Raw genomic sequence first — 15,877 nt, 5'->3', positions numbered from 1 at the left:
ATTCTCCTGTTAACATTCCAAATTATTCCTTGAGATTTGGACTTTACGGAAACATTTTTCCAGATTTTGATGGGCCAGTAAAGCAGGAACTGGGGCTCATTCATGTCGTGGTTTAAATTTGAGCCTGGGTTTCTTCCCCTGCAAGATAAATCTGGAAAGCATTTTGTTCAATTCAGAAACGGTTTTGAAGGCAATTTCTTCAGTTGGTCCTGGAACTAGAAAGAGATCTTGTGGTAGGACATTTGTTTTTACTCTATCAACCCTGTGACTCAGACTCAGAAAGGAAATGGAGTTCCATCTTCTTCTATCATCTTCAAGGAGTTCTGGCCCCAATCCAGGTGGAGGGTTTCCTCCATGTGTTCTGGAGGTGAGTGATTAGAATGGAGAATTTATATCCAGCAAAGCTTCCAGTGTTTCAAAGAGTTTTATTAATGCAGGTCCTGTGTTAGGGGGCTCACTTCAATATGTTAAAACATCATCAGCGTCCAGCGCCACCTTGTGTTCTTCTCCATTTATGTAGACACCTTTAATATTTGTGGTCTCTCTCAACCACTGTTCGAGGGGCTCGATATGAAGAGCTGGAAGCAGCAGGAACTGGGGTGTCATGTCTCATGGTCTCTCTTATTTTGATATCCCATTTGTGTCCTGTTCTTCCTGTTTTAGTTTGATGTCGAACCTCCCCTCTCATTTTCAGGTTACTTCACTTGCCCTTGTCTTCTGTTTGCCTGAGTCTCTCGGTGCATCTGAATAGACGTCAGGACTCTGACAGGGAACGACCAGAGCAGAGACTCCTCTATTTAGAGGAAAGGAGAGCTGAGAGAACACTTTTTTGACATCATTCAACATCCTCAGGGACGATCGTTTACAAAGTTCGATTTAATATAGGACACATAAAATCACACCACATGAAGCAGGCTAATGAAGAATAAATCAAATATAAAAATGCTTCATTTTAAGATATAAAATATCTTGTGAATATCTGGAGCTTAATTCCAGCAGCAGACCTCCTCAGGTGATGGAATTTATATTTGACATGTTTACCATTAAATGAGACACATTTGCAGTCCATTGAAATCGACTTGTGTTCATGGTGAGTTGATTTCAAAACATGAGCTGACAGAATCTACGTTTAGGGAGGAACCACCATATCCAGGGGTCTGGACCTTTTTGTAGTCAGAGCCATCAAAGTAGCAGACTAAGCTAGCAGATATTAGCATTGAGAAGAAACTGATACCTGGAGCCTACTTTTGGGTCTGGTCAAGTGATAACAAAATAATATGACATCATTGTCAGACTGACGCCTGCTCAACACTGACCAAACACCGCCCGATTGCATTGTGGGAAAATTCTGCTTGGTTTGTGTCCATCAATACACACAAGAAATTTGTCTCATGCTGCCGTGACCCGGAGTCGAACCGGGGTTGCTGCGGCCACAACACAGAGTACTAACCACTATACGATCACGGCCTCCTCAACATCAGATTGAGCTTCCATGTCTTTGTCTCAGATGAGATCAAAGAAAGAATTCTAAAATCAAACACAAAACTCTGAGATCAAAGGTTGATGTTCCCCAAGGTTCAATTTTAGCTCAGACCCTCTTCAAGGTGGAACCAGCAGAGGAGCTCAGTAGAGACAACTGGACAGCAGCAGGACAGAACAGAGGCTCTCCACAATGGCAGGAGACAGGAAACAGGTTTGGACCATCTGGGCTTCTGTCTACTTTGATGGTTTTTAAAACATTGAAGGAAATTGTAAAAATCAACATTGTGTTTAAATCATGATTTCTAGTTGAGTGCGTTTGCTCATCTGTTCCAGAAGCTTCTTCTAGAGTTGACCCTGAATGAGTGGAGGGACCTTTTTGATCATCAGGACTGGTTTTTGATGGCCTGATGGTGCATCGGGGTCATCATGGTCCTCCACCATCTGCAGGGGTTCCAGGACTGTTGTGGTGTTTGTGGGAACTGCAGGGAGAAGCTGAGAACTGGAGAGGAAGTCCTGGACACCAGCAGACCTCTCAACACCTGCAGCATTTTTTCAGCTCCACCAAACCCAACATTCACTGCCTCCTCATCATCTGGGCATCAAAAGCAACTCAGACCTGCTGCAGCTCAGCAGACCTCAGCCATTTTTAGGATGTCTCAATGATTCTCCTTCACAGGATTTTCATTCAGAAACAATAGAATTGTCAAATATCACAACAGTTTTCAGCTTGCTGGTCAACAGTATTTCAACTTCCATTCCACTGTGTAATGGCAGTGACTGATGTGTACTATATGCAGTACTAATCAAGTACAGCCCTGACTGAAACTTTATCTCCAATGCTAGGAAGGATAAGAATGTTGAAATGGACCAAGCAGGAATAGAATCTCAAGTCATGTCAACTTTACTGAGCAGCACTCAGTTAATTTCAGGAAACACAAGACATTTTTACCACATGTCAATGAAGTAGTCAGCAAAATAAATATGACACTAAACAGTAGTTGAGGGAGAGCAGAGCTGGAAATAAGACATTACTGGGAGGGCAATAAATCTGAAACATGCAGAACCAGAACACAGCCACAGCTTTCTGTCATTTTCTGTCTCAAATACTTGACAAGTTTCAACTTGGTCCAAAACCTGCTCACCTCTCTGGGTGTCAAGTGTGTCTGCACCGTCTGACCAAACTTCATCAAATGTGTGAGTCTTATTTCCTGCAGATCAACTCTGGGCAGTGTTGATTGCAAGAAGAAAAAAAAGTGGAAAAATAATGGAGTCTTTGCCAGAAGTTCCTTCTGGCTCAGGCCCTAAAAAGTGCTGTCAAGTCACATTAGAACCAAGCTCTTTTGTTCTCCTGCTGTCACTGTCAAGTGCCAGCTTAAAATGTGAGAGATAGCAGGATCCATGAATGTGTTCATGTTTACAGCAGACAAGGAGGAAACCTTGGTGGATTTCAGTGACTTTTAGCAGTGGTTCACACTTCAGGTGTGAAAGCTTCTCAGTATAAAATTATAAGTGAGCGAGCCAGGAGTTGAAGCTAGAATCTTCTGACAGTAGTCAGTCACGCTATCCATTGCACCACCAGCCCTGTGAAAACCTCTTCATGTTCATGTGTACTTCATTTTAAAGGAAATCCAAACGATCTGGTGGCATTTTCAGGGGACACAATGGTGCAGTGGTCAGCACTGTGGCCTCACAGCAAGAAGGATCCAGATTCGAGCCCCAGCTGTGTGGAGTCTGCATGTTCTCCCTGTGTCTGTGTGGGTTCTCTCTGGTACTCCAGCTTCCTCCCACAGTCCAAAGACATCAAGAGGGGACGAGGCTGATTGATACTCTAAATTGACTGTAGGTGTGGCTGTGAGTGTGAATGGTTGTCTGTCTCTATGTGTTGGCCCTGTGATGGACTGGTGACACATCCAGGATGAACCCCGCCTCTTGTCCAAAGGCTGCTTGGATAGGCTCCACCCCCACACACAAACCTTGACATATAATCAGTGGAGAAAAGGAAATTAATCTACACTCATGACTTCATCTGTTTTGAGAACTGAACTGGATATAAACTCTGAGAATTCAGAGTAAGGACCAGGAGGGTGGGACACAATAATAGATAGGAGTAAATGTGGAGTCTGGGTTCTTTTCTAGAATGTGATGGCAATGACAGTCCTGCCAAGTGACATCACTGAATGGATGACTTCAGTCACATGACTGGATGACTTCAGTCACATGACTGGATGACAGTGTAGATGCAAATGTAGAGGTTGGGGAAATAGTCTCTGAGAATCCAGCTTGAACCAACGCCCTCCTTGTTCTTCAAAAACCCAAACAGCGACCATCAGTCTCCCTTCAATCCTGTACTTGGGTTCAATGTTGCTGTTCCATTTAGCAGCAGTAGGTGTCGCTGTGATACCAGGTTCAGTTCAAGAGTCCCAACTCCAGCTCATGTTGGTGACCTCAGTGGCAGGGGAAAATGGCGCTTCAGTGGATCATGTGGATCAACTCATGTCTGTCCTCATTGCTCCACAGGTCTGTCAAATGTTCTGTAAAATAGTTTGAGCACAGCAGAGATGCTAGATTAGGAGTTGATGGGAGTTGTTGCAGATACCAGTGTCCAAAGTCCAGCTTGAACCCAGTTTGTGCCACTTATTTGTCAAGCTAGCAGAGATTCTTTTCACTGCCAAGCTAAAGTGACTTCTGTGAACAAAGGTAAACATACAAAAGGATATTTCTACTGTCAGTTCAAGATTTTTATCAAACTCCTTTTTCATAGCTTCAACCTTCCTCTTGTGTTAGCTTTCTGTTCCCATCTCTTATGTGAACAGGTCTGTTTTGACCCACGTCTTCAATCAGCTGTCAAATAAACTAAAAACAATTTTCTATCATCCAAGTTGTTTCCCATCTCTTGGTTACCTTGTTAGGCTTCCTTATCCATGGAAATATTGATTTGAATATTTTGTTGTGGGCCTCTGGACCTTTTTTTAGTCAGTAAACCCTCGATTTCAGTTTAAAAAAATGGTAAAATGAACCTCAAGAAAATCATAGAAATAAACAAAAGGTTGTTGTGTTTCCTGACCATTACTGAGGGGTGTTAGAACACATCTCTGACATGATTTGTTAGGGCCTGAGCCTGAAGGTACTTCAGGCGAAGACCCTATTATGTTTGCTCGTTTTCAGTCAATCAGTCAATAAACTCAGGCTCCGGAAAAGGAGACGAGTTCGTAATACGTATGAGTATGATTTATGTATGACACATACAGGAGGACAGAGAGGAGGAGAGAGAAGCCCAGTGCACCATGGGAGATCCCCCAGCAGCCTAAGCCTATAGCAGCATATCTAAGGGCCAGCCTAAGCAGCCTAACTATGAGCCTGATCAAAAAGGAAGGTCTTTAGTCTGTTCTTATAGGTCGAGAGGGTGTCTGAATCCTGGACCGAAACTGGGAGACGGTTCCACAGGAGGGGAGCCTGATAGCTGAAGGCTCTGGCTCCCAGTCTACTTTTAGAACTCTAGGAACCACCAGTAACCCTGCATCCTGGGAGCGAAGGGTTCTAGCTGAATAATAGGGGACTAGGAGCTCTGTCAGGTATGAAGGAGCCTGACTGTTGAGGACTTTGTATGTTAGAAGGAGAATTTTGAATTCTCAAAGGCAAGGCAAAAGGCAGACAAAGGCATGGACTAGTTTTTCTGCATCTTTTTGAGACAGGATGTTTCTGATCTCAGCAATGTTTCACAAATGAAAGAAAGCAGTCCTAGAAATTTGCTTAATGTGGGCATTAAAGGACAGATCCTCATCAAAGACAACTCCAAGGTTCCTTAGGGTCGTGCTGGGGGCCAAGGTGATACCTTCCAGGGTACCGATCTCAGTAGATAAACTTGTAAAGTGTCATGTGATAACTTCTGTTGTGATTTGGCATTTATAAATAAAATTGACTTGACTTGACTTGACTTTGAAGTTAGAATTAAATTTAAAGTAGAAAAGTCTTCCCTCTTCAATCCTGTCACTCAGTGTTGTAAACTGTTCCAAACAAATTCTACTGTTCAACAGTTCAAGTGTTTCTGATGAAGCTGAATGTGCTCTCTTCTACTTTCCTCAATTGTGTTTCTTTCATGTCTTGAGATCAAAGACAGAATTCTAGTTAATGTCAAAGCCCTGATGACATCATCAGGAATTCTGACTTTGATCTGGAGAATCATGCTTTAATCTGAATTTGATCTGACTCATGTTTTAGTTTAGGCCACCTCATTTCTCCTGATGGACTGGTGACCTGTCCAGGGTGAACCCTGCCTCTTGTCCAATGTCACCTGGGATCCCCCCCCCCCCCCGTGACCCTTAAAGGATAAGAATAGAAAGTGGATGGAGGGATGGACTTCACACTGAAATCAGCTGATCTGATCCACATTCTAATTGAAAAAGTACTGTATATAATCATGTATATAAAATTTTGTAGTATCTTTCCAAAGCCTCACTTGCCTCCCCTGACCGCACGTCACTGACACACACACACACACACACACACACACATACACACACACACACACACACACACACACACACACACACACACACACACACACACACACACACACACACACAACTGAGACATGCAGCAGCTCACAGTAACTGCCTCCGTCACACAGCAGAAAGACTCCTTTCTATCATAAGATAAGAAGTAGAAAATGGATGGAAGTGATGGTTGAACTGATGAACAGGTGATTTGTCCAAAAGTCAACATCAGATTCATTTCCAATCTGTGGAAGCAGTTTCATCTTGAGGTTCCAGGTAAAAAACAGCCAGCTGTGGGCTGACACAAATCTTTTCAGGAGCACTTCTATGGACCAGACCTACCAGGTTGAATTGTGTCTGTATTCTGAGGGCAGCAGGAGGACAGAGGAGTGAGGACACACACATTTGGGAACTGAGAGTAGCTGTGTGTGTGATTTCCCCTTCAAAGATAAAACCAGCTCCTTCATGCTGGCTTTGAAGGCTTACAGTCACACTGACTCTGGTGGTCTCAGTTGAGCTACAGAGGGTCCACCAAGACCACCAGACACCTCAGCTTCCCAAAGACAGTCCACCCCCAGGATCTTGCCCCCTCTCTGCTCCAACTCAGCCCTCCATTCATAACGTGACTTTGTCTCAGTCTCTTCACAATGCCAGTCACTGAAACACTGACGATGTGATGGGGGCTTCCTGTCTTTATTGCATTTTCTTCAAAGGATCCCGTGTGTCTTCTTTCTCTCTGTCTGTACTGAAGTGTGGTATCAGGCCCAGCTTGAATGGGTGACTGTGTCTGAGTGGCTCAGCTCAACTGAGACCACAGTCATTGTGTATCATCTCTGTTGTTGGAGAGCTCTGTGCGGTCCCTGATGGTCTAGTGGCTAGGATTTGGCGCTTTCACCGCTGCGGCCCGGGTTTGATTCCCGGTCAGGGAATGAGTTCTTTAGAGGTTGAAACTGGATACAGGAAAGGTGGTCCACATTATGGTGGAGGTGATGAACTGTGAATCCATCGTTGGCTCCACTCTCACCCCCATTGCCAGTGTTCTTGGTTCACTCTGCCATGGCCCCAAGTTGAAGGGGAACTGTCACATTCAGATTCAACCCTTTGTTAGACACTATTAAGTCACTGACTCCTGCAAGGACAAACTCTGTAATCCTCCTTAGTAGCTTTGGTTCCTTCTCAGCACAGAAAGTGTGTTCACTGATGTAGGAACAGAAAAACTTAGAGCTCCATTCCTTCGTTCCTTCCTCCACTGAGCAGAACAAACACAGAACAGTGAGGCAAGGCAAGGCAAGGCAAGTTTGTTTGTACAGCACATTTCAGCAACAGGACAATTCAACGTGCTTTACATAAAACAAACATAAAAAGACATTCAACATAATTAGAGAAAGTAAAGACAGAGAAAGACATTCAACACAATTAGAAGAGTTACATTGCAGCTTAAGTAAATTTAGAGATAGAAGCTAAACAGGCAGATAGAAGTTACAGTGCAGTGTGAGATACTGATCAGAGGCCTCAAGTTTGATTTAATAATAGGCCACGGTAAACATATGGGTTTTTAGCTGTGATTGAAAAGAACTGAGAGTTTCAGCAGACCTACAGTTTTCTGGGAGTTTGTTCCAGATATGTGGAGCGTAGAAACTAAATGCTGCTTCTCCGCGTTTGGTTCTGACTCTGGGGACAGAAAGCAGACCTGTTCCTGACGACCTGAGAGGTCTGGATGGTTCAAAACGTACCAGCAGATCAGAAATGAATTTTGGTCCTAAACCATTCAGTGCTTTATAAACCAGCAGTAGTCTTTTAAAATCAATTCTTTGGCAGACAGGAAGCCAGTGTAAAGACCTGAGAACTGGAGTGATATGATCTACTTTCCTGGTCTTCGTGTGGACTCGAGCAGCAGCATTCTGAGTCAGTTGGAGCTGTCTGATGGATTTTTTAGGGAGACCTGTGAAGACACTTTTACAGGAGTCGAGTTTATTGAAGATAAACGCATGGACAAGCTTTTTTCAAATCCTGTTGGGACATCCGTCCTTTAACCCTTGATATGTTCTTCAGGTGATAGTAGGCTGACTTTGTAATTGTCTTTATGTGGCTGTTAAGATTCAGGTCTGCGTCCATGACTACACCAAGATTTCTGGTTTGGTTTGTGCTTTTAACATTACTGATTGAAGCTGAGCTCTGACTTTTAATCGCTCTTCTTCAACTCCAAAAACAATGACTTCAGTTATATCTTTGTTCAGCTGAAGAAAATTCTGGCACATCCAATGGTTGATTTGTTCAATGCACTTACTTAGTGTTTGTACTGGGTTATTGTATCCGGCCAAGGAAGCAACGGTGCTTCAAGCAAAAGGACCAGAGATCAGCAGCCATGTTGCCTCAGCAGCTTGAAGGTGACTCTTGTAGGGAGACCATTTCATTTCTTGTTCACTCTCCCAATGAAGCTGATGTGTTTCAAAAGATCAAGTTAGGAAGCAGCAAAATGCACCGAGTGACCTCAAGTTAATTTTAGGTTGGAGGAGCGGAGCTCTGGTTCCGCTGGTATCAGCCCGGTCCAGTGTTGTGGATTTCTCTCTCTTCTCTCCAACATTGTAGACCAGCAAAAGCAAGTTAAGAGCAAAAACAGGTTTCTATCAGGTCGTCTCTCTAAATGCTGCACGTCTGTGCTGATAAACGTCTCATGATTGTGGTTTGTCTCCACCGGCCTCCCCCCTCCTCTCTATCAGCCTCTGACTCTCACTCTCACCCAATGTCCTCCCCTTCCTCCTGCTTCTACGACTGAACAAAGATTTGTAGATTTGACACAAAAATACAAGCCTGTGGTGCAACGCTGCTTCTCACACAGAAATACATGGAAACACTTGGCCCTCAATCTGCTGGTCTGACCAACACATTCACTTGCAGGGTTCTTTTAACAGGCCTGAAATCACCAGTTCAGTTTCCCTGCTTTGAAATATGTGGTGACAATGTGTGAACATGACCAAGTTAAAGGTTGAAGTACTGCAGTTACTACAAGATAAGAAGTACCTGGATGATGAAGCCTCTTCAAGACATTCAAGCAAGTCCAGTTGCTTTTATCCTTTAAACTCAAATCTGATCCAGGATCAGTGAGTTGACACTCAGAACTATCATTAAAGTGAATTAACTTTTTTCCTGTATGTTCTGTTCATGATTCCTCTGGCAGGTTTGTTATTAATATTCCAGGAATGTGTGTCAGTTTTCAGTCTTTTTTTCCTGTTTCCTTCACAAACATGGGGGATGAAGTCCTGAGTGACGATCAAGAAACTCCCTAAAAATGAGAAGTAACGACAGCAAGGAAATCACCTGAAGTCAGTAAAAGTGTCATTTTGATAAATGGATTTAAAAGTCAGATCAGAGATTTTGTCAGATTTTACTTTTATGAAATGCCTGGGAAAAGCTTGCTTTCATCCTGAGCTCAGGAGGGTTCACTGTTTTGTTGTGCAGTGTTGTGTTTTTGCCTCTGGAATGAAATTTCATTCTTATGTACACTGCTTGTTCGATCTATCCATCTATCTTTATTCTCTCTCTCTCTCCTCTGACCTTCGTTAGCAGTCCAGTGAAACTCAGCTAATTTATCTGAGGACTTCACTTTGAAACCCTCTGTTTCAGACACGCTGTCGTCTGCCTCCTCAGATGCTGAAACTGTCAGAGGTCCTAAAAAATGTCTGGAGAATCATGGATGAGATTCACCTCTAGTAGGATTTAACAAAACATCTCTGTGTTGTTAAATGCAGTTGACATGAAATGTGTTAAGTTGGTCAGGCTTGTTTTATGAAGTAGGTGTCGTTTTACATCAGGAAACAGGAGATGTGGTGCTGACAATCTGATGCGTCTGCAGCAGTGAAGGAGAGGAAACTGCTCATCTGATCAGAAGATCATGAGTGTCGCAACTCTGATGTGGATGACGTGTCCGACCCTCAGCTTTATCTTTGTATCACTTCAGCACATCAGGAGCTGTTGACACGGACATGAAAAGCTGCACTTAAGAGTCCTGATGAGGAAATAAGAGTGAAGAAACTAGTAGCAGACGATCGGAGGAGCTTGACACTGGACATGGATGGCAGGGTGCTGCTGGTGCTGCTGGTGCTGCTGGTGCTGTGGAGCTCAGGTAGGCTTCCTGTTGGAGGTGTTGTTGATCTGCATGGTTCAGATAGACGTGTGTTTGAAACGGCTCAAATCAACTGGCTCATGTCCTGGAGGCAGCAGCTGCATTTCTGGATTGACTCCCTCACTGTTTGCTCCAGTCGGCCCTCAACTGCTCTGATGTTCTGTGTTCCGTATGTCAAGAAGTCAAATAAATGGACTGTTCTCCAGTTGTAGTGTGCTGGTACAAACACAGTAGTTCAATCACATGAGGTGGCTGAGCTGCTGCTAAACCCAGAGAGTGTCGGTCATCCACAGTCTAACTAGTCTCAGCTTAGTTTCAGATCAACTTGAAAAATATTCTTTTAATTTACATGAAGCAGGAGAGACAAGATAACAGGAACGCTGAGAAAAGACTGAGTGTCAACAACTGAACCATGAAATAAGAAACTAGAATCAAAGACACTGAAGCCACATTTACAGAAATTGTGTGTGTGTGTGTGTGTGTGTGTGTGTGTGTGTGTGTGTGTGTGTGTGTGTGTGTGTGTGTGTGTGTGTGTGTGTGTTTGGGGAGGGGGGGTTAGAACCAGAAAAGACTTTATTGCCAATGTTGTGCGTTGAGGAGCGATTTGGTCAAAATTATAATTGTCAATAATTATGAATATAATTTTTGATTATTGAATGAAATACGAATTAATATTGAATATTAATCAATCGGGGCACCACCCTGATGAGTTCAGGGAAACTAAAATGTTGACCAAATTTGGAAAAATTGTCAGTCTCAAACAGAGTTTATCCACTAAACAGTCAATATTCTGTAATATCAACTAAACAGGGACAACTCTGATCTTAGAAGGGTGAGATCAGAGCGCTGCCTATCACTGAGACACGTGACCACAGTTTTGGACACAAAAGACACTGCGACTTCTCTCTTATGATTAAAAATGTTTATTAAACACAATGCATCAATCAATCAGCAACACGTTGGTATAACAGTTCAATCGAACCAAAAGATACAAAGTGATAACGTGTGTGTGTGTGTGTGTATGTGTGTGTGTGTGTGTGTGTGTGTGTGTGAGTGTGTGTGTGTGTGTGTATGTATGAGTGTCCCAAAGAGAGAAGGAGGAGGGGGGAACCTGTCCAGTCAGCATCAGCAGCAGAGGCCCACAGCTGAGGCTGGCTAGCCACTAGTTAGCAGCGTCGGGTGTGGAACCAAACGAAAGGAGGAAGCTGCTGATGGAAGCCACCAGCCGCTATTCCATCTCCTCCCAGTTCAACCCCCAGACCCAATGTCAGGGCGTCTGCTCATGACATATTTGTCTCATTTATTTATTATTCATTTATTCAAGTAGTTGAGCAATCGGACGGTTGAAAGTCATTTTGTGTGTTTTCTCTTTAAAGAGGACTGGACAAACTGGAAAGGGAGAGGCAGGAAATTGGAGGAAACAATGAACAAGATTAATTCATGAATTGAAATGCTAAAATTAAAAGAATTATCTGGGGGGAAAAAGAAACTAAAAATAATTTTAACAAATCAATAATTCATTAATAATGAGAGACTAATATTGTGTCAGTGTTGTGTGTAAATTGATGGTGTGTGTGTTGTGTTCATTATCTTTGTATCTCAATCATATTAATAATGAATGATGAATGTCTATCATGGTAGGCTGATGAATGACATCTGAAGAAGATCATTGAAAAAAGAAATAGAATAAATGAATGGGTAGAGAAATAAATCCTACTTTAAGGCCTTTTAACATTTGTAATTGAGAACCTCTGGTTTCTATCATACAGAAATATCAATAAAATATAATTCCACAATCATTTTGTACAGCAAAGAATGAACAAACACAAAGGAGACAAAGAGTAGAAATATGTAATTAATGACTATCACCATAATAAGAAAAACAATAACCATAGTTGTGATATTAATATAAAGGTGATGTCATCATCAACAACGTTGTTAATGCCAGAACAATAATAGCAAGAGTAGTGATGAGAACCAGAAAACAGTGATGCCGCAAAAACAGTGATAATAATAATAATAATAATAATAATAATAATAATGAGAGAGAAGTGTCACATTTCATTAATAACTTGTGTTTGGTAATAATAATGGTGAATGAGGATAAATTGTTCATCTCTGGTTTGCTGTTCCTATTTTTTTCCTCCTCCACTTGCAGTGATTCCTCATACAGGATTTGTAGCATTTCTACTGTCAAAAAACGTATAAACAAGCAAGTGGACGAGGAGAAAGAGACCAGAACATAGTTATAATGTCTGAAACGATACATTATTAATAATAAAATAGAACAAAATATTGATTGAGTGAGAGTATTAATAATAATAACAATAATAATAATTTCATCATGCAGTAATTCTGTATTATTCAGAATCAATGGTATCCTTTTCAATGCTTTTGTTGTTATCACCACGATCAGTAGAAATGTTTCTAATACAGCAACAATAATATCAAATATAATATGATTATGATATTGTAATGAAAACAATAAATGTATGAACAAATAAAGGCATTTTAAAAAGAATAAAGGGTGAATGGAGCTGGTGTGTGTGTGTGTGTGTGTGTGTGTGTGTGTGTGTGTGTGTGTGTGTGTGTGTGTTGAATGTGTGTGTTGAATGTGTGTGTGTGTGTGTTGAATGTGTTGGGTGTTTGTGTGTTCAATGTCACTTTGAGGGTTGGAGGTCAGGTTCATTTATTGATGGTAGTGGACCAGGTTTTACTGAAGTTGGTGGTTTCATGGTTGATGGATGCAGACATTTTTCCAGGGATTTCTGCTCATCAGCAGCTTCTTCCACTGTAGGATGTTGAGGTTGTTTGGAGGTTTCCAGTCTAACAGGATGGACTTCTGGGTGATAGTGAGTGCTGGAGGGGAATGCTGGAAGATGGATGATGGAATGGTCGTTGCCTCCTGGCTCCAGTTTGAACTCTTCTCCAGTACGACCTCCATCATTTTTCTGTCCTCAGTAACTGTGATAATTGTGTGTACGTGTGAGCATTTGACACCAGAAAAGACCACTGAGGCAGGTTTACTGGTCACCAGCACCTCTCCTCTCCTGTGACAGGTCTCCTGCTCCTCTCCTCCTCCACTGAGGGAGGGGGGAGGGGGGGCACAGCTCCCTTCTATTTCCTTGAAGTTGGCTCATAGCGCCGTAATTGAAAAGGTCCTGGAAACTCATCATGACACAGTTGTTAATCCAGGTCTGAGTGAACATGACCCTCTCAGAGTCTTGATACTCCAGTCTGGAATTTCAGTTTCTTTTTGGAGTCCTTTCTCTATAAACCCATCATGATACTGGTCCTCTTTGGTGATGTAACAGACTTAAATACTCTTGTAACTGTCATGTCCATGCATGTAGTGGTGTTCTTTGTTTGCCATGTGTCTATGTTGTGTCATGACGTCCTGTTTTATTTTGAAATTTAACCATCCTCCCAGTTTCTGGTAACTTCCACTTCCCCGTGGTGGATTTCCCACCAGTCTGATTGTCTTCCCCACCCCGACTGTGTCCTCCTGTTTCCGTCACCTCATGAGTTTATGTCATCTGCATTTCTCTTTGTCTGGTGCGAGTTTGTCTTTTCCGTCAGTTCCAAACGTGCTACGTCATTTAATGCCTCATCAAGTTTGTGTTTTTGTTGAATCTTTGTCTAGTCAGGTTTTGTTTTCCATGCCATGCTCCTTACCTGATCTAACTTTGAGTTTCTTTGTCACTTTGTCTAGTCAGGTTCTCCTCAGTCGAGTGAGTTTGAGTTTTTGTAGTTTAGGCTTTTTTCCTCATAAGAGTGGTTTTGATTTGTACTTTAGTTATAAACTTTCTTCATCTGGCACCTTGCCTGGGAGTCGTGGCTTTGGGTTCTCGTCCAAGCTCAAGTCATGACAGGAACAAAGATAAAGTGTGCACTTGATTTATTAGGTGGTACATAATTATTGAAGTGGTAAAATTGTTAAAATGTCAATAATCATATCATAAATCAAAATAATTCTTGGATAATATATCCTGGGAGACATGGTTGTGCAGTGGTCAGCACTGTTGCCTCACAGCGAAAAGGTTCCAGGTTTGAGCCCAAACTTGAGCACAGGATCTTTCTTTGTGGAGTCTGCATGTTCTCCCTGTGTCTGTGTGGGTTCTCTCTGGTACTCCAGCTTCCTCCCACAGTCCAAAGACATCAAGAGGGGACGAGGCTGATTGATACTCCAAATTGTCCGTAGGTGTGGCTTTGAGTGTGAATGGTTGTCTGTCTCTATGTGTTGGCCCTGTGATGGACTGGTGACCTGTCCAGGTTGAACCTGGCCTCTCACAGGAAGGCTGCTGTGATAGGCTCCAGCCCCCCGCCACCCTTAACAAGATAAGAGGTACGAAATTGATGGGATACATCAACTAACATAACGTGTTACTGTGACAGGCCTAATATACACTCGTAATTTTAGGAGGTGCACTTGTTCACCTGGTGCAATAAAAACATTTTCCACTGAATACTTACAAATAGCCTCGATGATGTATATTAAACATCAATTATAGATTCAAATTTGTCATTTTTCAGAGTACAAGTACTGACATGCAGCTAGCATCCAACCAGAAGTGCAAATCAACTGGAACGTGCAGATGAATCCAAGTATAAATGTGGAATAATGTTGTATTATACAGTTTAGGCAGGAGTGTCATGAGAATCACACCATTAACTTGCTGTGTACATGAGGTTAGATCACATATAAACAAAGCTAGTATGTTTACTTCAAACCAGAGGTGCTGCCTGGAAATGTAGCATCAGTCTTTATGTATTTAGCTGCTTCTCAAGCACATTTTCTTCTCCCTCCCTGTCGGCTCCACCCTCCTCCAATTGCAGTACTTTTGAGTCCCAAAATGCTGAGGCAGGTGAAGGAAAAGTGCTCTCACTTGACTGGACCTGCAGTGAGCAGTAGAAAGTAAAATGTAAAACTCATCCAGGAAGGCCAATTAGAGGTTGGACTTTTTGGACCAGCAGAGTCTCCATTCTGGGCTCAGGTGTTCCAGTGTGAGGGCCATGAATCTTCCCTCCTGGACTGTGGACGCTCAGGGTCTGGAAACACCTGCTCACCTGGCAGATCAGTTGGACTCATCTGCTCAGGTGGAGCTTTGGTTCAGGTCCTCCTCCGTCCTGTTGCATATTCATGTATTAATGATGCTCTTGTCTCTGCTCAGATGCTGATGATGTCAGGTTGGTGGGAGGAGCAAACCACTGTGCTGGTAGACTGGAGGTGAAACACCTGGGAGAGTGGAGAGCAGCAGAGACATACCGGTCCTGGACCCTGAAGGAAACAGCTGTGATATGTAGACGGCTGGACTGTGGTTCTGCTGTCTCAATACAGGAGAGAGACGAGTCCTCAGAACGACTCATGTGGTTCATCTACTCTGAGTGTGTTCAGTCTACACCAACACTGAAGGAGTGTGTGAGATCATGGAACTCTTCTGGTTCCACCATCCTGGAAATCACCTGCTCAGGTAACATTATTGACACTAACAGTCATGTGACTGAGATCCAGGACAAGTTGTCTTTGGCTGTTTACATGAACACAAATATTCCTCTATTATTCTGACAATAACAACAATTTTTTTAACCTTCATCTCGCCAGAAGACTCTCACTGCGTGTTTTCTCAATCGCATACTTCTATACTGCATACTTAAAATTTTAAGTCTGCTCAACTGAAAATGGAAAAACGTATGGATAGTTTTCAAAAACTGAGAATGCAAAAGTTCCTGGATGACGTAGTCCAATCAGTTAAGATTTTGAGTGTGCAACTGTGTAAAC

The 15,877-nt window shown here is 42.6% G+C and overlaps 1 non-coding gene across 1 annotated transcript; it reads right to left on the bottom strand.

Moving 5' to 3' along the window:
• Window positions 1–1,395: 1,395 nt before the first annotated feature.
• On the bottom strand, window positions 1,396–1,467 carry trnah-gug (transfer RNA histidin (anticodon GUG)). Its single transcript has one exon. It is a non-coding gene; the product is annotated as a tRNA-His (tRNA).
• Window positions 1,468–15,877: the final 14,410 nt, after the last annotated feature.

This window comes from Aulostomus chinensis, chromosome 4 (genome assembly GCF_037954235.1).
Source record: "Aulostomus chinensis isolate RoL2024-O1b breed Wild chromosome 4, RoL_Achi_v1.0, whole genome shotgun sequence".
In the NCBI taxonomy this organism is placed as follows: domain Eukaryota; kingdom Metazoa; phylum Chordata; class Actinopteri; order Syngnathiformes; family Aulostomidae; genus Aulostomus; species Aulostomus chinensis.
This window is presented reverse-complemented; position numbering and strand designations above follow the sequence as displayed.